The following is a 27,125-nucleotide window of genomic DNA, read 5'->3' on the forward strand; positions in this document are numbered from 1 at the left end:
TGCTCAAGAATAGCTCAGGGACTGTTCCTTGATAAGAACATGCACCACAGCATATGGAGGCTTTGGTAGCCTGCATAGAATGAATGTTACTGCTGAGCCACGCTCGGCAATAATCCTTATGGTGTGCAGTATGAGGAGTTTTGTTGAGAAACTAGACATTGGGTATTGTGCAGGGTCAGTGACACATATCCCCGGGGATACACACACACACACACATATATATATATCTGTCACCCTCCTCTCTCCCTCTCTCTCTCTCTCATGAATGCGTGTGTCTCTTTCTTTTTGTGTGTTTCCCTGTCTCTTTCTCTGTCCTTCAGTTTCTGTCACCCTCAAACCCCCACGCACACACACAGAAACACAACACATAGTGAATACATTGTCTTCTTCACACCGTAAACATGGACATAGGTTTTCCCCTGGGAAATCTCTTTTCTCCACACCCTCAAGCCTCTTTCCTACAAGGTACCTGGAATCAGGGTAGCTCTCTAGACTGATTCCAGCAGGAATATCCCAACTTCCTGACCACATAGATTATTTCATCAGCAGGGGACTGTTTCCAAAATCCATACCATATTCCGTTGCTCCCGCGGCGACCTGAATGTAGAGAAAAGAAACACCATCACGGTCAGATCATGATGAACTCTCATTGCACTGGGCTTTCATTCTTCTCTGGACTTTAGGAAACCAGATGGCACACAGTGCTTGAGTCAAAGGTCCCCAGAAACAAATGAATAGGATGCCTATCTGAAGTTGTATTTTCCTGGGGATGTGTCTCTCAAGACCATTTAGGGTGCCAACTACAAAATTCCTCACCCAAGCAGGAAATATTGCTACTCAGGAAAAGATCATATAACACTGTTTATAGCAGGATTGGCATTGCCAGTGGGGAATGTCCCCCTGACCAAGGTTACATTTGTCAAGAGACACCCATACTCCACATTCCCCACCACGGAAAGTAACAATATCAACTACAATGTACATTGTCCTATTTACAACAGACGTTGATTGCAAAGACACTAAGAAATGACTTGTGTTCCTCAGGGAAAGACAGGCAAGCTCACCTCAGCAACATCCTGCTGCCTCCTGACAGGAACGGCCCACATCTTTTCCTCCTCAGGGACACCTAGAAGGACACAGAACACACGTCAGTACATTGTTGGTGCTGCTCAAGAAAACTCAGGGACTGTTCCTTGATATGAACATGGGCCAGAGCATACGGAGGCTTTTGTTACCTGCCTGGACTGAAGGTTATTGCTGAGCCATGCTCAGCAGTATTCCTTGAAATGTGCAGTTTGAGGAGTTTTTTGAGAACATAGACATTGGTTATTGTGCAGTGTCAGTGGCACATATCTCCTGGGGAAGGACACATCTATCGCTGTCTCTCCTCTCTCTCTGTCTCTCTAATGAATGTGTGTCTCATTCTCTTAGTGTGTTTCCATGTCTCCTTCCCTGTCCCTCAGTTTCTGTCTCTCTCAAACATACATGCACACCCACACACACACACACACACCACAGTGAATACATTGTCTTCCTCACACTGTAAACATGGACATAGGTTTTCCCCTGGGAAATCTGTCTTTTCTCCACACCCTCAAGCCTCTTTCCTACAAGGAACCTGGAGTCAGGGTAGCTCTCCAGGCTGATGCCAGCAGGCATGCCCCATCTTCCTGAATATATACATTATTTCATCAGGAGAGACAGATTCCAAAATGCATACCATTTTCCATTGCACCTGCGGCGACCTGATGTAGAAAAAAGAAACACCATCACGGTCCGATCATGATGAACTCTCATTGCACTGGGCTTTCGTTCTTCTCTGGACTTTAGGAAACCAGATGGCACACAGTGCTTGCGTCAAAGGTCCCCAATAGCAAATGAATAACATGCCCGTCAGAATTTGTTCTTTCCTGGGGATGTGTCTCTGAAGACTACTTAGGATGCCGACTACAAAATTCCTCACTCAAGCAGGAAAAATTCCTGCTGACGAAAAAGATCCTTTGACACTGTTTATGACCAGGTTTAGCACTGCCAGTGGTGAATGTCACCCTGACCAAGGTTACATTTGGCAAGAGACATCCATACTCCAAACTCCACACCACGGAAAGTAACAATATCATCTAAAATGTACATTGTACATTGTACAAATGTACATTGTACACTACAACAGACGTTGATTGCAAAGACACTAAGAAATGACTTGTGTTTCTCAGGGAAAGACAGGCAAGCTCACCTCAGCAACATCCTGCTGCCTCCTGACAGGAACGGCCCACATCTTTTCCTCCTCAGGGACACCTAGAAGGACACAGAACACACGTCAGTAAATTGTTGGTGCTGCTCAGGAAAACTCAGGGACTCTTCCTTGATATCAACATGGGCCAGAGAAGACGGAGGCTTTAGTTACCTGCATGTGCTGAATGTGACTCCTGAGCCACGCTCAGCAGTATTCCTTGAAGTGTTCAGTTTGAGGAGTTTTTTGAGAATATAGACATTGGTTATTGTGCAGTGTCAGTGGCACATATCTCCTGGGGAAGGACACAATTATCGCTGTCTCTCTAATGAATGTGTGTGTCTCTTTCTTTTAATGTGTTTCCCTGTCTCCTTCCCTGTCCCTCAATTTCTGTCTCTCTCAAACATACATGCACTCACACACACACACACACACACACACACACACATACACACACAAACACAAATGCACACAGTGAATACATTGTCTTCCTCACACTGTAAACATGGACATAGGTTTTCTCCTGGGAAATCTGTCTTTTCTCCTCACCCTCAAGCCTCTGTCCTACAAGGAACCTGGAGTCAGGGTAGCTCTCCAGACTGATGCCAGCAGGAATGCCCGATCTTCCTGACCATATAGATTATTTCATCAGTTGGTTAAATTCCCCACTCTTGATTTGGGCCCAGGTCATGATCTCAAGGTGTCTGGGATCAAATCCCTGACTGGGATTCCACCCCACTCCCTCAATCAACCAAGCAATCAATCACCTTTTAAAAGTTACCCAACAGAGAATGTAAACTGATGCAGTCACTATGAAAAAACAATATGGACGTTCTTCAAAACATTTAAAAAAGAACTATCATTTGATCCAGCAATCCCCCTTTGGGCTAACACATCCAAAAGTATTGAAATCTTGTCTTCCAAATGATACCTGAACTCCCTTGTTCTGCATTCACAAAAGCTAATATAGAGAAACAACAGAAAGTCCATTGATGAACAAATGCACACAGACAATGTGGTCTGTTCATACATTGGGAGACTATTCAGCCTTAAAAAGGAAGGAAATCCTGTCATTTGTGACAACATGGATGGCCCAGGGGGACTTGTGTTAAGCGAAATAAGCCAGACACAGAAAGACAAATACTGCAGGATGTCACTTACATGTGGAACCTAAAATAGTCAAATGCATAGAAACAGAAAATAGGATAAGGGCTGGAGGGAGGGGAAAGGGAGGAAATGTTGGTGTTCAGGGCACCAAGTTTCATTTATACAAAAGAAGTTAGTTGTGGAAACCTACCTTGCAACATAGGGCCTGTGATGAACTGCTTGAAAATCAGTGAGAGTGAGTTTGTAGGTTGAGTACCATTACCATGAAAGAAAAAGAAGAAACGCTCCAACAGACATTGTGTGGGCAAATACCTTTGTCTGGGTGAGACACTATAGAAATCAGAGCAATCCAGTCATTGGGAGCATGGGGTTGGTGCCAGTTGGGCTGTGCCTATGTTCCCTGTACTGCACAACGAAAACTTTCTTAGGGTCTGCTTATTAGTCTTATGGTATGAAGTTGAAAGTGATTAAATGCAGGAAAAGTCTTCGGAAAAAAATGACTGATGGTTCAGAAGCAGTGTGTAAGTGTTCAGTCACTAAATGTCTGGAACATTAACCTAAACACTTGGTAGTGGTTGAATCTAGAGTGGGGACTTGGATGGCTATAGGACAAAGGAGGATGGAAGCTTCCTTTTCATCCTGTCCATGGCTAGGATGCTTTACAGCTCATGGGGAAGACCTGTTACCATCTCCTGGGATCCCCATATCAACCTGTGGGGCAGAGAGGGCAGGGCCTGTGACCCATATTTTCTGTAAGAGATTAAGTGACTCACCAAGATTCACTATTCTGAAGAGTGGGAGGTCCAGGATAGGAATGTAGATGTTCCCCGGGGATAGAGATCCGTGAAAATCTGGGACCTTCCCAGGTCACCTGAGATCATGCCTTGAACCCCTGAGCCAGGGGCTCCTCCAGTCTCTTTATCAAATCTTCCTCCCCAAGGTCTCTGTGGAAGACAGTTGATGCCCTGGAGGAGGTGCCTAAGCTAGGAGAAAAAATGCAAATCCTAACTCAGCCTCCCACCTCTAGGTTTCAACCCCTGACCCAAGGCACAATGCAGTTACCACCAAGTGAAGCCCTTCTGAAGGAGCAGGGGGAGCCCAACAGTGGCCATCCTCACCCGGCGTCCACACTACCAGGGCTCTCACAAGGAGCCTTCCTCAATGGCCACTTGGCCACCTTCAGTGGCCAGTGGTCTGCTCAGCTCCCAAGCTGACTCCGAAGCCACGACATTCAAAACCAACTGTCATGTGATGGCTCTGCCCAGAATTAGCTTCCCTTCAGTTGACTAAGCCTGGCTGAGCAGCTACTGTGAATTAACTGCGAAATTGGCGCATCAAGCTGGTGCTTTGATGGTTTATTGAATGTAGGCTGGGACACTTAACGTGGCACTGACTATTGGTATGAGGAACCATCTGAGCAGCCAGGACTAAGGCCTGGCTGGTGGAGGGCAGGGGCTGTACTGGCTCTGAGTGGGCCCCTTCCCAGTTCCTCCTCCTTCCCCAAAATCTGATCTCTATGGACTCCTCATCCTTCTTGAGACCCTGCAGTGGCAGGGGCCCATGTCCCATCTCCTTTTAGATGGACCCCTCTATACCCACAGCCTGGAGAAACCTCCTCCCTCTCCACTGCCATGACTCTCCCTAAGGATCACCCAGACCTGCATTGATCTTTCATCTGCTGTTTACTGTTTTGCAGGTGATTATAAACAACCCTTTACTGAGAGACTAGATTCAAATCTAGGCACAGCAGTCTGTGTTATTTAATCATAAATCCTTTGTTATGAACCTCATCAATTATTAACAAATTGTACATAAGTAAAGCCCACCGTTGAAAACCAAACAGTATTATTATGTGTTATTTTTCTTCTAGTCTTGCTTTGCAATGCTACCCGGATATATATTCATTAAGCATGTCAGCTATTGGCTTTCATTTACTAGCAAGCAATGGGATAGTTCATTAAGGAGCAAAGGCCCCACTGGAGCATGGGTGAGAGTGTCAAAACAAGGAGGATGGACACTGGGCTACTAATCATATGTTTGAGTTCTATTGGTCACGGTCCCTATGGTGTGTAGTTCATGGGAATCAAGCTGTTTTTAGGGCCCATGCTGATAATGTTACCGAATATACTACATTATGTCCCTGAATCTTTTTTCCTTAATGAGTCTTCACACACCACATGTGACGGGGCCTGAACTCATCACCCAGGGAGCAAGAGATGCATGCTCCAGCAGCTGAGTAAGGCACCATCCCATTATGTTCCTGATTCTTACCAGATTTGAGCCGTGTCCTGAAGAATGTCCACACCATGAAACTGAGTGAGCAGGCACTGACGAGCTCTCTAACTCAGCTGTACAAGGGGGTAGCAATGAGGGTGATGGCACAAGGTTCATTGTGAATTGGTACTTTGAGGCCTCATTTTCATTGTCTCACGGGTAGACTCACAGAACTTCAGCATTACTAGTGCTGACTCATATTGACAATGCCATCCAACACCTCTAAAGGATCTCCTCAGTCCTTACCGGACTCAGGCCAAGTGCTGAGGAGTAGCTCAGCACTGGAAGAATTCGACCAGGTTTTCCTAACTTGTGCCTCCAAACTTTCAGAATCTTTGAACTGACCAGAACCATGTAAGATTTCTAGATCCTTTTCATATTAGTGACTAAGGCAAGTTCTATAATAATCTGGCTTGAGAGTTTCCCTGGGCTATGGGACCACAGAGACTACCTCATAATAATAGAGAGCATGTGGCATTTTCCTTGGTCCAGGTGATTCCTGACATACACACAGATGCTGGAACTCCTTTGCACACACAGTGATCCAATGGCTAAGTAGAAGTGCAGTTCAGTAGTTAAAGCATTGGCATTGGGACTACATTCCTGGGTTCACATCCTGACTCTTAGGAGTTCATGCTCCTGGACACAAGAATCTCTGTGCCTCAGTTTCTCTTCCTGAAAAGTAGGAAGAGAAACAAACCATCACATATGTTTGTGATGGCATTGAATGAATTATTGCATGTAGAGTGTGGTGTATAACAAGTGGTCAGAAAGATTCATTAGAGGGTATAGATATTGAATGAGACCTTACAATTTTGCAAGTTCTGGAGGTGGATTCAAACCTGGGAGTCTGAGTTCCCAGACCATTGTTACACAGCTGCTTTGCCTAAAAACTATCATTTTACCTCAACATAATTTAGTTTTGATAGAATCAGAGGCATCAAAAAAAAAAAAAAAAACACAAAAGAAAAGAAAAAAAGAAAAAAAAAAGCTGTTGGTGACCCTGGATCCCACTCTCTGTGGCCCTTGACCAGAAATATTCATGATTGTTCTCCAAGGTGATCCAATGTATACAGTGTAATTCTGGATAACACCCAAAGGATAAAAGTAAATGTGTGTTTGGGGGCCACAAATTGTTGAAACTCTCATATTGTTAGGGTCTCTTTTGGACAACTCTTTATGTGAATGAAGGAACACATCTCCCCAGATATTGAATCCAATACCCCTTTTTGGTGTAAAGAGTATAGGGAAAGCATGTTAAAAACAATGATGGATACCTTCCATATCAACCATTCTGGATTCACTCTACATTTCTGTAATGAATAATTTGAATACATACTTTTGGAGTTTTAAAAGATCTTACATTACAATAGACATTGCCGTGTGTTTTCCCCTAGGAATACCTTGTGGTGGCAAGAAAGGGGTGCAGGATATAGTCCATTTTTCTCAATGGAGAAAAAATATCAAGGGAGCTATGTTGATAGAATAACCGAAAATCAAGAGATAAAACAAAACTATAAAACATATTCATAACTCTGTACGACCAGATAGAGAGAGGAGATTTTAAACCATGGAAAAACATTTTAAGCAACAGCTAACTGTCCAGTTAGTAGGAGACAGTGTTAAGAAGATCTTTATGAACATACCACGGCAACAACAATTCAGATTGCCCATCTTCGAAGACGCTAGGTACAGATCTGAGAACTCACTCGCTATCAGATTTCAACTGCTCAGCTCAGAGACTGGCAGTTGGAAAAAAGGGCATCTTCCATCATTTCATCGCCATGGCAACAGAGCTTTCATGGGGAATGCAGGTGCACACCGTCCAACGTCTGCTGTGTGGACAGTTGTGTCTCTACAGAGACAGGGGCAACATTGGAGATTAAGTGCTTTTGTTTCAAAAGTTGAACCCTGATCTCACACATTATCATTCTCTGTTTTGAAAATAAATTACATGAAGGGAAATGACTTGACCCCTCCAACACCAATTACAATCACTAGTCAAAATTTCAGGGTGAAGAGGGAAAAAGAAAATATTTTGAGAACAAAGAGAGGTCCCATTTTTTTAATTTAAAACACAATCCATTCCCATTTCTACCAACCTGAGTCAAAGGACATATCTAGAATGAAGTTTAAAATTTTTCCCAGATGAAATATTAGAAGTAATCATTATATCTTAAAGTAATTTAGTCAGGTTATAGACCCATTAATTATAAACACAATTTGATGTAGAGTACTTACATAGAAGGCATATCTATTTTCTTAGCAAAGGTGTGGGACAAGGAGTTTACCTTTAGCTCTTCACTGAAACACACATGCCTGTGTTTTTGATAAAAAACTAACAGCCACATTAATTACATGTTTTTTCTCTACCAAATTAGTCTAGAAGTTTAGAATCAGGGATGATACATATAGAAAAAGTCATAAAATGAAAAATAGTAATTAAAATAATATTTACATTAAGAAAATATAATAAAAAGAAAAATTTCAACTAAAACTAAGGTAAACTTTTCTTGTGTCAATATGGGAAAGGTGAACAGAAATGTTATCGTGTCCTTTTTGAATAGTAGAATCAGACGTCTATTAATTTTATATGTTCTAAATCTTAAGATTTTCTACTTTGCCATTGTATGTATGTTTTAATCAGAAAAACAATAGGAAAGGTAGTAAATTAAGATAAATTTTATAAAGGTATAACATTAAGTAATAAAGATATGTATTTACATTGCAAAAAAATGTCCAGGGCTTTGAGCTGAGATGCAAGGAGGACCCAGACTTAGCAGGATCCCCCGTTCTGTCTGCATGTACTACCTGGCCTAGACATGAACCCAGAACAAAGGTGACTTTCAGGATTCCAACAGGGCACAATTCTCCACCTTCTAGGTCACTGTTCTCTGATAAAAATTATGCAAAGCACATACATAGTTTCGGCTTTTCCAGTAAACACACTGGAAAAAGGAAAATCAAAAACAGTAAAACAGTGAAGCTAATGTGAGTAATATATTTTTAATCCGATATATCCAAAATGTTAAGATTTCCACTGTGACCCATGAAATGTGACCACATTTCAAGGGCTCAAGAGCCACTCAGAGCTGGTTGCTACCGTAGAGGACAGTGTAGATGGAGTTCATTCACAGCACACCAATAGAGTGGACAGTACTGTTAAGGATCTCCTAGGCTATACTTTAGGAACATAATGAAATAATCCACTTTGTCAGACTGAGTACTGAGAATCACATCTCTACCTGGAATCTCCAGACCCAGAGTCAGTGTGTGACAAAACCACATCCATGTTGCCAGGCATGGATTGGATGGTAGGCACTCAGTAATGGTTTAATCATCTAAATTCTCCATCTTGCTATCTCCTTAGCCATCTTCTTTAAAATGTGAGAAACCAATTAATTTAATGAATGTATAGGAATCATTTAAATTAACTAAAATAATTCAATGCTCCCCTCACCTCCCCTTGAATCCTGGCCTCCAGACTTACATTGGAGTTTCTCTCACTCACTGTATTCACACCCTCTCAATGTCTCATTAGTCCAATATTACTGTTACTTAATTCAGGTACATACTAGATTATTGTACCTGGAGAGAGTACCTTCCCAGTTCTCTGGGACACATGATATTGGCTTCTGGTGGTCCCCAATCAGGGAGAAATTGGGCCCCCAGGGGACATCTGGCAAATTCTGGCTCCGTTTAAGGTTGTCAACAGTGGGGAAGGCACCGCTGGCATTTGGCAGGCTGAGGCCAGGGATGCAGCTAAACATTTTGTAAGACATCCTGCAGCTCCTCACAAGACTTATCTTGCGCAAAATGTCGACAGAGCCCAGTTTAAGAAACCCCGTCTTAAGCCATGTCTATTAAGTCTCATTAAGAAAAAGGAGGATTCCTCCCAATCTCTGAACCCAATGTTAAAGGGTTGATATCTATCTATCTATAAAGAATTAGGCACAGACCCCACTGGTGTGAATGCAATAAATATATTCTCATATTTAGATTTTGTAAAAAGTAATGAGGGCTTGCCTGGTTGGCTCGATCTGTGGAGCGTATGACTCTTGATCTCGGAGTCGTGAAGTTGAGCCCCAAATTGGGTACAGAGATTACTTAAAAGGAAAATTAAAAAAAATAAATTAATGTTTATTTATTTTTGGGAGACAGAGAGACAGAGTAGGGGAGGGGCAGAGAGAGAGAGAGAGGGAGACACAAAATCCAAAGCAGGCTCCAGGCTCTGAGCCTGTCAGCACAGAGCCCGACACATGGCTCAAACTCACGAAGCACGGGATCATGAACTGGACCGAAGTCGGATGCTCAACTGACTGAGGCACCCAGGCACCCCAAACATAAACTTTTTTAATGTTTACTTGTTTTTGAGAGAGACACAGACAGACAGAGTGTGAGTGGGGGAGGGGCAGAGAGAGAGGGAGAACACAGAATCCTAAGCAGGCTCCAGGCTCTGAGCTGTCAGCACAGAGCTGATGTGGGGCTTGAACGTGTAAAACAACAAATCATAACCTGAGCCAAAGTCGGATGCTTAACTGACTGAGCTATCCAGGGGCCCTGTTAAATACTAAAATGTTTTAATGAAATGTAACAATCATTGTTTTGAGAAGTGTACTCTAAAAGCTCACTCCGTGGACACCATCATTTCTCCCCAGATATTTCTCTCTGTGATTGCAAATATGTATTTTCAAGGATTTCTGAAGCAAACTCGAGTGTGTGCAAAATCACAGGAAATTGGACAACAACGTTTCTGTTTTGAAACTTCTGCTACCGAGTGTAACAGAAATGAGACTACTAATGTTACAATAAATCCTATCCTGCATCTTCTATCTAAACTAAAATTCACATCAAAACTACTATTGATTAGCCATTTCACAGAATTTCCAGGCCTTGGTAATCCTAGTAAAGTGTATGAGGTTTAAATCTGTTGGTGGCTGACAAAGGTGTGAACTCAGAGCATTTATAATCCATTTAGAACAATGTCTCTCAAAATCAAAAACAACCACCACTTTTCAATATTGGCATTGTATGAGTTTCACGTTTGCTTTCCTTTGTTCAGCTCAAGTTTGGAAATGTGTGAAAATGTACAAGAAGCACGAGAATTGTAGATTTAACTTCTGTGGTAGGAAATTAGAAATAATTCTTAGATAATCTTAGTATTTCCCCTTCTTGATGTCGTGCCACAATTCAGGTAAGTTTCCTTTGCTTTATTCTTTATATAGTATGCAATCAAGTTTTCTCCCTTCCATTATGTTCTGTTGTTTGTATTACTCCTAGATAACCAGGAAATTGTAGGGAGAAGCAAGGTCAGGAGACAATGTATAGGAAATCTGATGGATTTCAAAGTATTAAGTCATAGATCAATCCAAGAGTCACTATTTGTTGTCTACTTTTGTCCTTGTATTTGATATCCAAAATCAAGACCACAGGCCCAGCTCTCTTCTAAATTTGTGTCATTTAAGAAAATTTAAGACCACCCCCATCCAAATAAATACAGTGACGGATTCTATTAGAAGCCCCCGCAAGTTGTCCTGGGAGAGCAAAGTACAAACATCATTTGTCTTGGGACAAAAGGAAAGGTTTCTACAGGTAGGAACAATTGAGGGGACATTGGGTGTAGCGGAGTTTGGCCACACAGTAAGGATGGATCAAAGTTCCCCGGAAAATGGGAAGGCTGAACACGTACCTACGAGTTGAAATGGCTACAGTTTTTAATCGTCCTGTTAAGAAGCAGGGGGTGAGGCTACCCTTGGTTATCAGGAGACAGAAATGTTTACTGAACGGAGCAACTGGAGGATCAGGTGGGTGTTTGCCTTCCGGTGGACATTCCAGAAGGTAAGAGTGGATGCCTTAAGCCTGCATGAGGCCAGGGAACAGGGAAGTGCTTCCATCGTCTTTGACATACCTCCACCTAGCGGCCAGCCATGTTTACTACCACTCGGTTCACGCAACCTTCTTCGTGTGTCTGCCAGTCACTCAAGAACTACAATCCTTCTGCTTTTCTACAGTTGAAGAATAAAGACCCAAATAAGTGACACACAACAAAAACTCCTCAAATTTCATCGACAGATCACTAATAAAGATATTTAAAATGCGTGTAATTTACCAATTGTTGTTATGACCTTCCCATATTTTGAAGCTCAAATCTGTTTAAAATATGCTTGGTGGGCTTTGATACACCGATAATCTTATATTTTACTGTGCAGGAAAACGTGGCAGTAAGAGATTTATACTTTCTAGTCACTGAGTGGCAATAAAATCAAAGTGAAGAATTTATCTCCTAGGAGTGGAACCAAGCACAGCCAATTTCCATCCCCTCCTCAGCTTGGTACCCCCACGGTTCCTCAAAAATAGGTTCTGTGCCCATCACTCTGGGCCCACATGTTTCAAATCGTTGAGCTAACATGAGTGAAAATTCATATCCTATAGAAGCTAAGTGTATTAAGTAGTAAACCAGAAGGTTTTAATTTTAAACAGTGAGTCAAATTGAAATGGGAATTTTATGACACATTATGTGCTTGACAGATGAAGCATATTTGTGTAAGCAACATAACTATGGAGTATTGTATAGAGAGAGTAATAGTAATGAAATTAAATATTCATGTCTGGTTTTGTCCACAAGACAAGGAAAACATGATATTTATTGACCACAGATAATTCTTCACATTTATCAATTCTCACATTCAAAATTTCTGAAACTGCTGTTTCTTTTGAAATTTCGGTTCCATGTGGAATAAAAACACATGTGGCACCATTTTTGTCATCAGGAAATCTCAGTCCTCCCAGAATTAAATTAAAACATAATCGGATGATGAAATAGGTGAGTCCTGGTATGGCAGAGTGGCAAGAGGACCCTTTAACATAAGAAGCCCATTCTGAATCAATCTCATTTCAGAACTGAGTCCCCTTGGAAGGGAGTTGGAAACCAGACAAGAATCTCCTAGAGGAGGAGTCCACTCTTCTGCAACCTCCTTTTTGCTGGTCGGTGTTCTACAAAAGGCACATGGGAGATGGCAAAGTCCAGGGAACAAATCCTTCTATGAATATAGCAAGTGTTATTGAGGCTACGTCCATCACAAACACAGTGTGTGCCCCTAGGAACACTGTATACGCCTGGGCTCTTTGCTCTAGGGGCTGTGGGTGGGAGTAGATTTTCAGTACCCAGGCTTGAGAGATGACATATTCTTTCTTTTCCCTAAACAGATCATGACTTGGACTGTTGTACGAGATGTTGAATTTTCTCCCATTGATTGGTTCAACCTCTCAGCTGCTGCTGTGGGTCTGAGCCACGGCCAGGTTGGAGTGGTTCTGCGAGCTGGGAGGATCTCTCAGCCTAGAGTGGCAATCGCAGGCAGAAATAGAATGGGACCCACCCATGTCAACTACAGATTGTCTAGTAGCTCTATGGTAAAAAGAAACAAGTCAAAAATCAAATCATTGTAATGGGCAAAATGGTACTACTTCAACATGTCTTTGATTTCAAAAATACATTGTTTTTAAAACCTCAACAAGAAAGTTTCTTCTTCTTCTTCTTCTTTTTTTCTTATTCTGTCCTCAGAATCAGTGTGCATGTCACACTCAGAGCACAGCTCAATTCAGAGGAGCTGAATTCCAGGGGCTTGATTTCCACAGGCGGTTGGTGGCTACAATATTGAACACTCCAGGTCTGGTCTATTTTACCAGCTCAGGTCAAAGCTGAATGACCAACTGAGTCTTTAGTTCTACTTAGCATCTAAAATATCAGAAGATATCAGAAGAGCAGCACCAAGAGTCACTTATGTTTATATTTGTAGTGCGTGGCATTTCCTAGTAGAGGGAGGACACGTAGTAGGTATGTGACATGTCTATGCAAATAAAGAGGATAAAACCCAAAGCAGTCCTGTTTCTTTAGGTCCTTAGGAAACTCTAATATCATGTTCATTTTTCCACCGAGAGTGGGTATGGATGAACATTTTAAAGAAGGAAGGAGATGTCTCATCTGCCCCAGTTATCTTGAAAAACCCATATTCCTAAAATGTGGTGATGTCCGCTGCCTCCAGTGTGTCAATTCATGCCAGAAGGAGCCCTGTGAGGATGGTTTGTTGTGCCCATTTTGTCTGTGCTCACTCAGAAAGATAAGATCAAGACAGGTGGTTAGCTGGGGAAGCTGGTGTCCGAGATTGAGGACCTGGAGTGACCTTGGAGAATTATTCTCATCCTTTTCACAGAAGGATGCTGAAACACCAAGGTGAGGCATCTGTCCTGTCCCAGGTCCTCTGGCTCACGTCCGGGGACAGGAGGTAGAAATTGGCCTTGGCTAAGTTAGATGTTGAAACGCAAGGTCCAAGCAAGCATAGGTGGCCCTTATAGACCAGATCCTTTCCTATGGGCAAGGAAAGCTTTACCACTCTCCCAGGGGGAAGCAGACAAACTCCTCTCTACACAAAGCTCCAACTGGGGAAGGTAACGGAAAGAATTACAAGAGGAAAAGCCCAAGTCCCACCCTCTGGGCCCTGTGAGGAACAAGAGGTCTAATGATACAGAGTGGTGAGAGTGGTGACCCTGCTCCCCACCCCACACAATACAGCCTATCATGACACCTGCACAGTCACAATGGACTGTGAAACTCTCCCCTCTTTGCCTCACTCATAATCCTTCTTCCTAACACCCCGTCAAACTTTGCCTACAGCTTTCAATTAAAACACAATCAGTACGCGTCCTATTGAAATCATGAATTATATGTCTTTAGCATATTCCAGCAAGGTAAGGTCACAGAAGACCCTGATTTTTAAAATATAATACAAGTTCTATTTCTTATATTTATTTACAAAATTGGAAAGAGAAATGTAAGTAACTGGAAAACCTTACTCCTTAACATATTCCAAGTTAGCACTGCATTGAATTTGCTTCCAAATTGTCTGCTCTCTTTGGCTTTTCTGTATATATGACAAATCTGTAGAATCCCAGTCTGATAAATGGTGCCACAAGGTGACCCAGGGTGTCCAGAGGACTCTGAAGGGTTTGAGGGGATGGCTGGCCTTGGGCAACTCCCATCCCGGACTGGAGGCTGCTGTGGCCCCTACTTAAAGACAGGCTGCTCTATGCCCATGAGGATATGGAGCTGAGCCAGGGGAACCATGTTACTTGATTCACAGGGAGACCCCTGGCCTCTGTCCTCCTCCCTCTTTCCCCAGGAGCCTTAACTGGGAAAAACCCAGCCCACCCTGCACTATCTCACCTTGTTGAGTGGCTGATGTGCTCCCTGTGTACCTTGAGAGGGTTGGGCAGCATAGGGTCCTGCAGGACTGAGATGTTGAACCCTCCAGGGACACCTTTCCCAAAGAATACAATGTGACCTGTTCCTTGTGGCCCTGCAAGGGCCTCCAGCCCTGTCGCCCAAATGCAGGAGTCAGTGGAGTCAGGAGTCAGTGTCCCAACCAAGTTAGGGCTGGGCAGGGCATGGCTATCTGCTCCCTGGGCTATGTTGTCAGTACACCCTTCACTTGTGGCACATGGCCATAACCTTCATGTCCTCCTGCAAGGTCACGTGCATTGTGGGCTACCCCAGCGAGCTCCTGGGCATCCAGATTCCCTGAAGGCACTTATTTGCCTTCTGCACTTCCTCCTGCCTCTCTGCATTCCATTTCCTCCTCCAGTTCCACTCCATGCCCCTTCTTTCTTGACACATTCTCTTTCATTCACGACAGGAGGATATCTGGAATCAGATTCCTGATGGAATAATTCTTGTTTTAAAATTGTGTGATCTTGGTAGCTGTAAGGCAGAAGACAGTCGTGTGATTTCAGAGGCCCCCATCCCCATCTCTGGGGCAGGAGAGCACCAGACAGGCTCGGCCAGGGCAGACACAGGCTCCCAGGGAGACCCTCCAGCAGAACGATCCCAGCCCTCCTCATTCCAGCCCGGTGTCCAACTCACCATGCAGGGCTGCTCAGCCCTGGAAACAGGGTGCTGCTGGGAAAGCCTGGTGATGGGATGCTGGGGAGATTGTATAGACACTGGAGATGCTAGGCCTTCCTGGGCCTGGACTGGGTCCTTCAGGATGGGATTCATCCAAAGAGGGAGCAGGGAAGAGTCACACAGGAGACTTAAGCGCCAGAAATAAATAGAAAATAGCCAGGAGTAAGAAGTAAATTATACGCAGATGGCTAGCGTCTGAATCCTAATCCTCAGGATTTGTAAAACAGACTTCTGCATGCACAAGGGCAGCGACAGTGGTGGGGTGGCCGTGGGAAAAAGAGAATGAGGTCAGGGGAGGTGAGAACACAGGCTGCTGCTTCTGGGATTACATCCCAGACCCCAGGTGGCAACGGTGGCCTCACACTACAATCCCCCTGGGGCCCTCTTCCCACCTTCTCCAATGTGATGAGGAGAAGGTCCAGGGACTCCAGGCCCTTCCTAGTCCTCAGATTCCATGCCTGGGACCAGAAAGCAGTACCTGAGCCACCCTGACCCTCCAAGAGGCAGTCACTGTCTCTAGGACTTTGTGTGCAATACACTGCCTGCCTCCCAAGTTCCCTCCCCAATGACCACCTGGACTCCTTCCTGCCTCCAGATTCCTGTCCATTTCCTGTCTCCTGGTCAGCCTCCACCTTTGTATTTTCCTCCAATATGGGGAGAGTGGAACCCAAGTGTGCATGCCATGGCTATACTGCCACCTTCCCTAACCAATCAATCCATCAATTAATCAATCCAGCCAAATCCAGGGGCACCTTCATGGTTGTGCTGGGCCGTTGGAGAAGACAATCCATTCCCCATACCGTGTGGCTGGCCTGTGCTTGCTCTGACCTTAGGTACCTGGGGGACACTGGACGTTCCCACAGCCCTTTCCTCCACATAGGTCCCAGCTCCTTAGGGACAGTGACCATGACATTAGAGGTAACATAACTTGCCCAAAGTCCACAGTCTATAGGTGAAGCGAGGGGAAAACATCAACAAGGTGCAGCCATAGAAAACCCTGTGCCTGCCAGCCTCTGCCCTGAGCACTGGAAGGAGTGGGGGAGGACCCAGACAGGCATAAGAAAGATCACACGGAAGGCTATAACCGTGGTGTGGGGAGCAGGCCCATTGTTGTGGCTGGAAGAGTGGGATCTGACAGGGACAGGAACCCCAGCCCCACTGCCAAGAGCCTCTTTCCTGGGGCTGTTCACTCCCAGGAGACAGCTCAGCGGGGCCTGGAGACCCAGTGTGTGTGAGGGCCCAGCGGCATTCACACAGGCCTCTAGAAATCCTGCCAACCAGGGAGGGTATCAGCGGGTGGGAGGGGGGAGCTGCACAGAGTCCCTTCCACGTGGAGGCAAGTACAGGATTTATTCGGCTCCAGGGACCCAGGATTTGGGTGAGAAGAGGAGGAGAGAACTTGCACCAGGGAGCACCTCCCACCTTACTTCTTCACAGGGTCCCAGGAGGACTTGCAGGAGCTGGAGAGGAAACATTCTCTGTGATGCCCACCCAGGGAGCACCCTTACACCCAGGTGCAAAGCTGAAGGTAGCCCATACAGGTGCTGCTCTGTGACCTGAAGGTGCAGAGGAGAGGGTCCCCGGGTCCCCAGTACCCAGCTCACATAGAAGAACTTTGTCTCCGTTTCAAGTGTGCATGCCAGAATATGCCTCATCAGACAACCTCTGTCACAGATCACACCAAATCCGACCCAGTAAACTGCCCTTGCTCAAGTCCCAAGACATGTGAACCTACCGTAACCAAGGCTTTAATGCTTGGCAGAGGCAGAGCAGAAGAGAGCAGGTCTTAGCGGAAAGAGAGACTTTAAATAACAAAGCAAGAAAAGATTGAGAACAGTACACCCTAAGCCAACAGACATAACAGCTCTTATTCCTACAGCATTAAAATATGAGAAGGACGCACATTTCCTTTTCTCTCTGATTTCATACCCACCTCCCTCAGTCTCCAAAGCTGCAGGTATAACCTGACAGCTCCCAGAAACCATTTCCTGATACACCTGAGGGCTGTTCCCTACCTAGGGGTTCTTCATCCTCGCTGCTCAAATCATATCTTCAGTGGACAATCCAATCTTTACAGACACAAGCATGAGCAAGCAGGGTACTAGAGAGAGGGTCTCCCCTGTTCCTGCTGCTCCATCTAGGCCATGCTGGCACACCCAGCATCAGCTGTCCTTCCTCTGGGTCCTCAGACCTTCTCTTGGCTCGGTGGAGTCAGAGTCCTTCAACGAGACATTGACCACCCTTGTAAACCTTCAAATGAGAGAAAGGATACACCTTCACCTGGCACTTCCCCAGTTGCACTGGATCGTGATAGCTCTCGCCTCGGCACGAACCAACCTGACCTTCCCACTGTGATGGACACATGTTGGGTTAGGTGGGTTCCATGAGCACAGCCTGGGCCAGGCTCAGAGCAGCTGCCCAGGAGAGCCATCTGTCGGGATGGAAATGCTCTGTGTTGTAAACATGCACCTGCTGGGTACCTGAACAGTGGCTAGTGTGATGAGGGATGGAATGTTTAACTTCATTTACTTTAATTAATTTAAACATGTGTCAGCACATCTGGCTAGTGGCTTCCCCCCTGGATAGTGCTTCTGTAGGATCCAAAGATGCAGAAGACGTGACATGCCTGCCCTGAGGGTGCCTGCAGAGGATTTGCTGGCCTGACATGACCTTTCATTAATAGGTTCTTAGGGCTCATACACATGTGCCAGGCACTCCATGAGTCCCTGGGAACACTCAGAGAGGATGGCCACCACCCAAGCCCTAGAGGAATCCCAGAAGGGGCCCACTTGTAAGCAGAGTGAAGAGCATGACCCTCCACACCTGTGCTGGATGTAATCAGAGCAGCAGGGTAGGGGGGAGCACCTCACTGTCCTCAGGAAACCACCCCTCTCTCTCGGATCTGGACTAGAGCTGGGGCAGATACCTAACTTAGTGTGGGGCCCAACAGGCTGGGACAAGCTGAGGAGGGATCTTTCCACTCCTGAACTAGATCCCAGCCCAGAAGTTTTACAAGAGGCGCTTCTCAGTGCTGAGCACTGTGTGAGACAAGAGTGAGGGAGATGCTGTCAGTGCCCTTGTAGTGACCACCCAGGGCTAGGGCTCCTGTGCCCACGAATGGACGGAAGGTTACAGATAGGGTTTAGAACCGAGAATTCCAATACCTGTCAGACAAACTCTCCAACTGATGTCCTCGGAGCCAGGGAAAGGTACAGCGAGGACTACCTTAACCCTGCGATCAGCCCCCACCACTTTGCTCAACTCCCTGTGCACTGGAGCCTGTGCCCCTCTCACCTCGTCTGCAACTAGAATGTTCTACAGCTGCCCTGGTCATGTGGGGTGAGATCCCTTTTGTATGAATGTGTTTCCAGCCAAACAACTCTTGGCCAACAGTGTGTAGACAAGGACTGGTTGTCAGGTGACCCCCAGAAACAGGTGCAAAGTACAAACTGGTCCCCCCTGGCCCCCAGTGGACCAGACCTGGGAACCTCCTTGTGTCTGGAATGGCTCTGGTTCCATCTCTGTGATATGTCCTGGGTGGGAGAACAGGAGACCTGACTCCATTGTCTGCCCCTCCCCAGTGTCAATGAAGGAAAGAGTCTGGTAGATGGAGAAGAGGCTCGGACAGGAAGGAAGGCCCTCTCCCCAGGCTTTTGGGACGATGTCCATGCGGTGATCTCACACGGCACCCCAGCTGGTCCTGCCTCATCCCTGCTCCTAAGTGGTACCCAGGCAGGGGATGCGTGAGACACAGTCCATGGGGCTGAGGGCTGAGGGCCTCGTCGCAGTGCCTGGCTCCCCATCCAAAGGCTGTGCTATTCCCCATAATCCATCACCCTCTCTGGCCTCCCTTGTCCCAGAGGCCAAATAGATACCATTAGGGCTCCTTCTCTTAAATTAGGATTGATCCACCTGCCATGGGGTTAAGGAAACAGCCTGCTCAGAGGTGAGATCTATCATTAAATGAAGTGGTTATTGACCCAATAATGGTGATTCTGAAATAGTTTTGTCCACTTAGAATGCTGGGAACCCTTCCCACCTGGCAATGGGATTTCCCCCCAAGTTTATTAGCATACAACGAACTGTACACACTCAAAGTGCAGAATTTGATCAAGTTTGAGATACATATAATTGCATGAAACAATGGTGATGGGAATTTTCACTTAGAAGCTGATGTTGTCAACTGTGTTTTTGGAGGAGACACCAGTCTAGGGAGACACACACACACACACACACACACACACACACATTCAGAGCCACATCACCTAGATTCACACAGGGAAGAGCCCACCACCATACACACAAACCCTCACCACCCAAAGGGAGCAAAAGTGCTTGTGAAGAAATGGCCACGGTTCTTTCCCTGTAGTGTCAGCCTCGTTCCCCACATCCCCAGCCCCCGTTCCCAGCAGGCACCCAGAATCGGGATGGTGCTACCAACGAAAGCCAGCAGGAAAGCCCCGCATCTCTTACCACCTAATCTTTCCCCAGCAAGTGTGGGACTCTGCAGAACTTACTATTTTCACTTACTCCCGAGACCACCTGCAATGACAGAAAAGCATGAGGATCAGATCGCTCCCATGTATCCTCTGGGTGACTTTAGAGACCTAGCTGGGAGACCATCTAGTAGAAGCCCCAAAGACCAGAGTAGAGAACGCTGCTGAAAATTCCTGGATCACGTCCTCTCAAGTCCATGTCGGTTGTCAATCATGAAATTCTTAATCCGATGAGGGGGGATTTCTGCTAAGGAAAGCCCTTCCCCCCTCCACCCCCTCCCCACACAGTCTAAGAGCTGGTGCAACCCTTTGCAAACAGCCGCATGAACCAGATGTCACTGGTAGGACTTGACACCCATCCCCAACAAGGAATTGATAAATATCATCTCTGATGAGCCTGCCCACATTTTCATACATGAATTCAACTGAAAGAAAGAAACCTAGAAAGCAGCGTTTGTGTCTCAGACAAAGGCAGGTCAGCTCACCGTGGCATTGGATGGGGCCTTTGCCTCAGCCCTGTCCCAGGATGCTGTTCCACCAGGCCCTCGGGGGACAGCCAGGAGGACACAGTGTAACTATCACTCAATGGTGGTGCTGCTGTGCTTACGTAGGGGGTTCTGCTTAACATGACATGGGCCCAGCCTGCCTGGCAGCAATGGGTTAACAAGCAAGAACTGAGCTGTTCGGGCCACCTGTCTTGGTGAAGGAAGGAGGCAAAGGAGAGGGGCGGGAAGGGAGAGAGAGGCAGAGTCCGGGCTGATAACAAAGTGCATATTGAGTTCCAGTTTGTCACTGTCCCCGGCCATTAGGCTCACGCAACCCAACGCTTCAAGGGCTTGTGATGATCCTATTATTAAATGCCCTAAAGTATCTCCCTGAGTCTTATCTGCTTTGGGCCAGAGACTGAGGAGTGACCCCAGCACTGACAGGTGTTGACCTACATTGTCTGAGGTGGCCTCACACTTCTCAGAAACTGTGGGCCGACTGGGAGCACAGGGCTTCCTACCTGCATTTCACACTAATGGCCGTGCCAAAGTCAGCTGAATGCACTTGTGGCTGCGGGGGGGGGGGGGCGGTGCTGCGTGACCGATGAGGCCACCTTGTAAGGCTGGCTGGCAGGATCTGGGACCTGGGTGGACTCCGGCGCTCCAGGTATGTTCCCAGATGCCGTAACTCCCTCGCCCCACGTCGAGTGCGAGTGACGAGTGCAGGTCAGAGTTCAGAGCTGCAGCCACGTGTCTGGGGGCCACATGGTAGCTCCTGAGCTTGGGCCCTTCATCTCTGCACCTCTGCCCCTCTCCCCAAGGGGCAGGGAGAGAAAGCCAACACCAGCACAGCTGTGGCGAGGGGTGAACAAGACAATGTATGCAAAGCTTGCGGGGTGATGGGGTTCTTTCTGAGAAAAAGGACCCAGCGTTGTGACGTGTACATGGGGCATATATCTACTTGGGAAACACATGCTCTTACCCACAGACACTGCCCACACCAGATGTTCACACCACACAGACGCACACAGAGACCCTGCCCCTAAAGCCCATACACACAGACCCACACCATATAAGGGAACATGGCTGTTCCCAGGGACTATAGCACTGGCCATGGTTCTTATCTGGAAAATCGGTCCTTCCAGAAATGTCCCCTTTCCCAACAGGAAGCTGGAAATAGGGTAACCTTCCAGACTAACACCAGCAAGAAAGCCCCACCTTTTCCTGTCTTAAGGATTTTTCCTCCATAGGTAAATGATTCTAAAACACGTACCATTTTCATGGGGCCTTGAGTCCCCCTGCAATCCCAGAAATGAAAACACAGTGAGAGTCAGTTCATACTGTATTCTGCTTGCATGGGGCTTTTGGTCTCTTGGTGAGTCTAGAAAACCAGATGGGAAAAAGCAGTTGACTCAAGGGAACCCAAAAGCAAGAGTAGAGCAAATGTACTTATGCCAGAAGGCACCAACTTTTCCTGGACAGTAGGTCTCAGGTCCATTTTGATTGGCAATTATAAAATTCTTGTCCAAGGAAGAGAAATGCCAAGATGTTCACTACTGTCCAGTTTGGAATGGATGCTGTCATTTCTGAGTGCCCTCTTGACTCAGGTATCTGTTGGTAAGAAACTCCCAACTGACACTCTCCCCACCATGGAAACTGCATATGCCATCCATAATATACACTGTCAGATCGTCCTGCGTGAAATCCATCAAACCAGAAATAAACCGCCAAAGCAACATATCAATCTCAGACAAAGACAGGAGACCTTACCTTGGCGTTAGATGGAGCCTCTTCGTCTGCTGTGTCATGAGGAATTTCCTCGATAGGCCCTGTGGGAGATCTAGAACGACGTGCCAGTCATGGGTGGTGCTAGTTGGCACTTAGGCAGCTTTGGTTGACTAGGCACAGAAGGGGGCTTATGGAGCCGGTTAGTTAATATCCATGACCAGGGTTTTCCTTGGTGGAAAAGGAAGGCAATGGGAAGAAGCAGAAGAGAAATGAGAAACAGAGCCTTTTGACTTTCCAGTAAAGGCCATCTAAGTCACAGTGAAATGTTCATGATTGCAACTGTATGACATTTTGGAAAGGGCAGATCTAGAGAGACACTAAAAAGACGAGGGGTTTCAAGGAAAGAGGAAGGGGTGAACAGGTGAAACCAGGGGATCATTAGAGCAGTGAGACTCTTCTGGTGGTTGGTACCAGATATTCAATATTTTTCCCAAATAAGGACATAGAAATTGGGGCACCTGGGTGGCTTAGTTGATTATGAAGCATCCGACTCTTGATTTCAGCTCAGGTCATGACCTCACGGTGCGTGGGTTGGAGCTCTGCGTCAGGCTCTGCACTGACAGCTTGGGATTCTCTCTCCCCCTCTCTCTCTGCCTCTCCCCCATTTGCACGTGTGCACGCTCTCTTTCCAAAATAAATCTTTAAAAAACAGAAATGTACAACACAAGGAGCGAACATCAATGTCGAGTACCCATCAATATTGGCTCACTAATAGTGACAAGTATAGCACAAAACGATTAGGGGTGAGTAATAAAAGAAATAGGATGGGGGGAGAGGATAGGGCATAGGAGAACTTCCTCTGTTATCTGTTCCATTTTTATGTTAATCTGAAGATCTTCAGTAGTTACAGAATAATTTAATTAATTAAATAATTTATTTTTATTAATTAAGAATTACTTTTACAACACCTGTTTTATTAAGTTGAAAATAATCTGGCAGCCCTGTTTCAAGGAGAGATCTAGCTCCACTAATGTTCAGCAACCAGTTAATATGCAAACATTAGCTTGAGACATTGTTTCCCATGAAATGTCAACAAGGCTGAGTTGTTAACCCATGTTTACTTCCATGGTCATAGCGTTACTGTCTGTCTGATGCAGTCAATGAGAACTTTTCACATGTGGAATAAAAAAGCATATGGCGTAGCATCTTACACTTTTCAATTATACGGGTACACTGAATAAACTTCCATCAGTATTGAATTTGCTTAATGATTTAATTTCTACAGTACCTTGCATTGATTTGCTTGCAGGGTGCACCCTGGGGTGCGGCAGGATGCTGTTTTTGTTACCCGCTGCTGGGGGTGAGGTGTGTGTCTTTTTAAATGAGGAACACATTGTCTTTCCATATCCATCTCATACCATTCTGGGAAATGCATTCACACAATAAGAGCTAGTGGGCACCTGGCCGGCAGAAGATCACAGTGAAAGTAGTAATGACTTATTCACAGTTCAAACTTTTGATCTCCTGTGCACCAGCTGATCCTGCGCTCCAGGATCTTGCAGTGTGCTCTTAAAAAAACCCAGCAGATATGGGTGCCTGGGTGGCTCAGTCGGTTAAGTGTCCTGACTTCAGCTCAGGTCGTGATCTCACAATGCCTAGGTTTGAGCCCCACGTCAGGCTCTGGGCTGACAGCTCAGAGCCTGGAGCCTGCTTCAGAGCAGGGCCTGGGGACCCCTATCTTAGAGTTGCCGGCATGGAACCTTAGAGACCTTCAGAGATTCACAACACCGATGAGTGATGGATCTTGGACAGGAATGCAACGGGTTCCTGGGGACAGAGATCCCTGAACCCCCAAGCAAGTCCTTTGGATCATGCCCTTGACTCCTGAACCAAGGGCTTCCCTCCCTTCAATCCTCAACTCCTCCTGCCCCAATGTTCCTCCTGGAGGAGGCGTCTGAGCCACAAAAGCAGCCTGAATCGCAGCTCAACCTCTTCTCTTTGTCTTTCTCTATCAATCCCTGACCCAAAACATGAAACTGTTTTCCCCAAACCAAGCCCCACTGAAGGAGCAGGGGAAGCCCAGCCCTGCACATCCTGCCCTCACACCTTCACACCATCAGCTGCCTTGTGTGGAGCCTTCCCCACTGGCCAGTTGACCACTGTCAGTGGCCAGGCATCTGCTCGGCTCCCAAGCTGACTCAGAAGCCAGGACGCCCCAAACCAACCGTCACACGATGGCTCTACCAAGAATTAGGTTCCTTTCAACTGGCCAACCCTGGCTGAGCAGCTAATGTCAATCAACTGGGAACGTGGCCTGTTGGGCTGATGCTTTGGTGGTTTATTGAATGAAGTCTGGGACTCTCAGTGTTTCATTGACTGTTGGTCTGAGTAACCGACCAAGCAGTCTGGGCTAAGGTCCGCCTGACAGTAGGGAGGGGTTGTACTGGCTCTGAGGGGGCACCTTCCCTGCTCCTTCCTTTCTCCCCAAAATCCAGGCTCTAGGACTCCTCATCCATCCCTAGACCCTGCAGGGACAGGGGACAGAGTCCCATCTCCTCTTAGATGGTCCACTCCTTAACCACAGTCTGTGACCCCACTCCGGGATTTCCCAAAGGATCCCCAGACCCTTATGACCTCTGCTACCAAATGCTTATTTCATGAACCTGAAGGAACTGTCCCTTCTCACCACTCTCCCAGGCAGACAAGGCCAGGAGAGAACGCTGCTTTGCTCTGGATTCTTTTGGTAGAAGGCAGAGGGGAAGGGCTGTGGGCAGGGGTGTGAGAGAGGGCAGGGGGCTGGTAGGGAAAGGGGAAGGGACAGCATTCTTGAACATTCCTGCAGAGACCAGCAGAGCCAGAAACCCAAGGAAGGACATGGTGTCCAGAGGGACGCAGGCCCAACTGCTGATGGGTGGCCCAGAGCCATGGAGACGCCCAGCTGCGCCCTGCACAGAGCCCTCTCCTGCCCAGTCATCCTGAGCGCTGGGGACGTGGGGGCAGTGGAGGCAGTGCCCTTAGCTGGACACAGTACAGATGGAGCAGAACAGGGAAGATGGGCCTCTGAGCCCGCGGACCCGGAGACCCAGCACCTGGGAAGGCCAGGAGGGAGGGATGCAGGGAGAAGGCTGTTCTGGCACTGGCCCTGAGTCTTGGGTCCTGTTAAGGGGACCTTGTCTAACCTCCTGTGCTGAGGCCACCAGCTCATGCGGGTCACATTCTTGGCTTCTGTGCCAACCTCTGTCCCAGCCTCTGAAACTATCTCTTCCAAATGTCATTCCCTTCCACTAGATGCTGCTCTACCATCCGTTACAACACCCCCATTTCTGATTCCTCGGTCCTCGTGTGGACGAGGCATGGAGGTGATCTGGGGAGTCCTCCCCATTCCCTGCAAGGTGAGTGGAGATCCGAGGGGTTGCCTGGGCTCCTTGACATCAAAGTGACAATATTAACTCCCAGAGCTAGAGCTGGAAAGGCGCTCAGCCTGAGTCAGGCTCTTTTCACCCGTCAGCTTCTTAACCACCACCAGGCCCCTTGAAGTTCGTTCCTGCCCTACATTCCAGGAAACTGAGCCTCAGAGATGTGACGCGACCTGCCCAGAGTCACACGGCACGTGAGTGGACAGGCTGTGATTCGAACTGAGGTTCCTAGGTTCCAAACACCAGAGACTGAACCACTTTTCTGTCCCATTGTCTAAGGCAGTGGCTAATGATTGAGTGCCTTCTATGTGTTGGACAGCAGCCAAAGCTTAGGGAACAGAGATAAATAAGTCAGACTCACTGTGTCCCCTCTCCTGGGAATCTAGCCCCCACAATGCCCCAGCATCTAGCACAGAGCTTGGCACAGACTGAAGCCTCAGTCAGTGACGGATAAATGAACAGGTATTGGTTATACAATAAGCACTTAAGTCTGAAGACTTTTTGTGGTCCATCCCAGGGAAAGTGCAGGACAGACGATGTCCTGGGACCTCACGTTTTTCCCATCCGGGCATCTGTCTGGGTCCTCAGGTATCTGTTTGGGTCTGTCAGCTTAACACCACTGGACAATCCCAAAGGCTCCTCCCGGTCCTGGAGTGCCGCTCTCTGTAAAACAGTGGTTTAGGATGACTTTCCCAGTGGCACATACTTCTTCATTTTTCCCAGGGTTTCTCGATTTCTTGGGAGCCTTAAACAGTATAGAGAATATGGTGAGTTCTGTAGATGCCTCCCCCTGAAAAGCACACGTGAACCCGTAGTTTACATCCAGTTTCAGGGGCTTCCTAGACCCTAAGTTAAGAATCTCAGCCGTAGAGGATCTTGAAGACCACAGACATTCAAAACAAACAGAACCGCATCTCAAAGGGTGCCATGGATTCAATCAGCAAATTCGTATCAAATTCACGCCATGCTCTGTGCATCATGTTGGGTTCTGGGGACCTCAGGGGACAGCTGCAGCATCCAGGGGAGTCAGGAGGCAGCTCCTGGGAAGCAGGAATCCAGTCAGCAGCCTCTAGGCTCCCAAGCAACACCTACAGAGTGAACTCCAGTGGCTTCCATAGATTCCCACATCCCTGAGGCACCTGTGACTTTTCTCCCTCCTGGTCTCTCTCCATTAGAGTCCTCGGGAGCAGTCTTATCCAAAGATGAAGGTGGATGATTCTGAATGTAGGCACTGTCTTTAGTGCTTCTGCTCCAGAGTATATCCCACAGGTGTGCAAGTTCAGCTGCCAACTTAGTGTTACAAGTTCAAAGCCACCCTCGTCCTAACTTCCTCAACAAAATGTCAGGAACCTCTTCCTCTCCTTTTTGTTGCTAACAATAATAATGACAACCACCAATAATAACAAAAGATTTAGCCATTCATTGGGCAGA

At 46.7% G+C, this 27,125-nt stretch overlaps 1 long non-coding RNA gene across 1 annotated transcript in view; it reads right to left on the bottom strand.

Moving 5' to 3' along the window:
* Positions 1-320: 320 nt before the first annotated feature.
* The window catches only part of LOC145713334 (uncharacterized), a 485,335-nt gene continuing 458,530 nt past the window's right edge, over positions 321-27,125 (bottom strand). Inside the window, exons 3-4 of the long non-coding RNA XR_014136401.1 lie at positions 1,065-1,745; positions 321-597 (exon numbers count right to left, since the gene is read on the bottom strand). This is a non-coding gene — a long non-coding RNA (uncharacterized LOC145713334). The remainder of the gene's footprint in view (positions 598-1,064; positions 1,746-27,125) is intronic.

Source organism: Panthera onca, chromosome F1, assembly GCF_046562875.1.
Source record: "Panthera onca isolate mPanOnc1 chromosome F1, mPanOnc1 haplotype 2, whole genome shotgun sequence".
Classification (NCBI taxonomy): domain Eukaryota; kingdom Metazoa; phylum Chordata; class Mammalia; order Carnivora; family Felidae; genus Panthera; species Panthera onca.